This window comes from Anopheles arabiensis, assembly GCF_016920715.1.
Source record: "Anopheles arabiensis isolate DONGOLA chromosome X unlocalized genomic scaffold, AaraD3 X_pericentromeric_contig0009, whole genome shotgun sequence".
In the NCBI taxonomy this organism is placed as follows: Eukaryota; Metazoa; Arthropoda; class Insecta; order Diptera; family Culicidae; genus Anopheles; species Anopheles arabiensis.
In genome coordinates, this window is record NW_024412087.1 from 102,501 (window position 1) to 105,000 (window position 2,500).

Sequence of the window (2,500 nt, forward strand, 5' to 3'; positions counted from 1 at the left end):
TCAAACGCAAACGTCGTTTGACGGTAACGATGGATTCGGGCCGCAAACGCGAAAAGGCAGAAGACCAGTGGCTGATGACCAACAGCCTGGTCCAAGTGGGTTGCAAAGGTTGCAACAACAACAACAACAACCATCGAGGTTGACCCCTGTTAGGAAGCGGTGGAAAATATTCCAAGTCCGAGAAACGGACCGAATATTAATGAGGGTAGAATTAATAAGAGGAAGAAGAAGAAGAGCAAGAAGAAGCAGAATAAGCCCAGGAAGCGGCCTGAGGCTCTGCTGATATCGGACTGCACTTCCGAGGAGCTGGCGAAATTGCTCAAGGAAATGAAGCAGTCCGATGCTCTTAAATCGGTTGGAGAGACAATCTCTAAGGTCCGACGGGCCCAGAATGGAGGCATGTTGCTAGAACTTAAGCAGGGTAGTTCTGCTAGTGCAATTGCCCCAAAGGTTAAGGAAGCGGTGAAGGGCAAGGCGTCAGTGAGAACGCTAGCTCCTTCTAAAATGATTGAGATCATGCATCTCGATGAAATCACCACCCCAGAGGAGGTTGCGGAGTCTGTCAAAGCACAGCTCAACATCGAGATAGAAATAGATCGTATCAAAATGAAGAAAGGCCGCGCGGCCGGTACGCAGTGGGCACGGATCAACGTATCGCTGCCAGACTTTCAAAGCTTCCTGAATTTGGGAAAGCTGAAAGTTGGTTGGTCGATATGCCATATCCGCGAGGTTATGGAAGAGCAGAAATGCTATAAGTGTTGGAAGGTAGGCCATACGAGCTACCATTGTAGGGAACCAGACAGAAGTAATCTGTGCTGGAAATGCGGTTTGAGTGGACACAAGAAGCAAGCTTGTACCAACTCTGTCAAGTGTTTGGATTGCGGTACGAGGTCACAGAACCTTCACGCAACGGGCAGTTATATGTGTCCCCGAAGGCGAACGATTAGATCATAATGGTTAGGTTGCTACAACATAACCAGAATCATAGTTATGCTGCATTTCAGTTAATGTGGCAAACGATTAGGGAAGAATCTGCGGATATAGTGTTGATTGCAGATCCGTATCTGGCAACAACCAACGTCAAAGTGTTACGCAATGACGATAACACAGCAGCGGTAGTGGTTAACGCGGACTTACCAGTTAAGGTAGTCAGTAAGGCTTTGAAGGGTTTAATGATAGTTGACATAGGTGATATGCGAGTGGTTAGCGTTTACGCGCCACCTAGATTTAGTATGGAAGAGTTCCAGAACATGTTGGATAACACGGTAATGGCCGTAACCGGTATCCACAAATTCGTTATCGGGGGACTTCAACGCTTGGTCAGTAAGTTGGAACAACCAACTTGGCGAGCGTGGAGAAACCCAGAAACGAAGAGGTGAGTTGGTTTTATCAACCTTTGCGCAGATTGACGCAATTTTATTGAACGACGGCAGCACCCCAACTTATGTTGGACCAGGGCGCACGTCAGTAGTTGATCTTACTTTTGCGAGCCGAACCGTAGCAAGATCATTTAAGTGGGTGGTGTTATCTAGCTATATGAACTCTGATCATCGTGCAATACGAATAGATCTTGAGACGCAAAGCGTGCGTAATCTGTCCCGACCCATAACGGGATGGAGCATCAAGTATTTTAGCAAAGATATATTTGAAGTTATGATGCAAGCCGCTTTTGAGACCGAGGTCACAACAAGCGAAGACTTAATGCGTATACTTGTCACGGCGTGCAATGCGACGATGACTAAACGTAAGAGGTACACTCTAACAAGAGTGCATTTTGGTGGACGTTAGAGATTGAGGCACTTCGCAAAGAGTGCAAACACCGCGATCGATTAGCGCAAAGAGCTTTTAATACTGATCTCTATTCTACTTTTAGGGACGAGTTCAAGGTGGCACGGAATGCCCTCAAGCGATTGATCAAGCATACCCGACAGAGGAAGTGGAAAGAGTTCCTGGGAACAGCGAACAACGCATCATTTGGTATAGTATATCATACGTTCAAGAAAGTGGCCGAGGGTTCGATTGGACCCCGAACCATGACATTGGACGAGTTTAGGGAAGTGGTGAGCGAGCTTTTCCTACTCACCCAAACACGGTGTGGCCTGATTATCGTATCGATCAGCCACGAGAGTTTGAAAGGGTAACTAATGATGAGATTCTTGCGGTTGCCAGGAGACTACCTAACAAGAAGGCGCCGGGACCAGATGGTATCCCGAATGAGGCGCTGAAAGTTGGTATGTTGACTGCAACCGATGCATTTTGCAGGGTTTACCAAGGCTGTTTAGAGAACGCGAAGTTCCCCGATGAGTGGAAAAGGCAGAGGTTGGTGTTAATACCGAAGCCGAACAAACCACCAGGGGAACCGGGTTCAGTTCGCCCCATTTGTCTACTAGACGGGCAGGTAAAGGTTTAGAACGCATCATAGTGCAACGGCTAAATGCACACATCGAGGAGGTCAACGGACTGTCTGACGACCAATTTGGTTTCAGAAGTCGTCGATCTA

At 47.5% G+C, this 2,500-nt stretch overlaps 1 pseudogene; it reads left to right on the forward strand.

The window, feature by feature from the left end:
- LOC120907543 overlaps positions 1-2,500 on the forward strand; it is a 9,155-nt pseudogene that overhangs the window by 3,439 nt on the left and 3,216 nt on the right.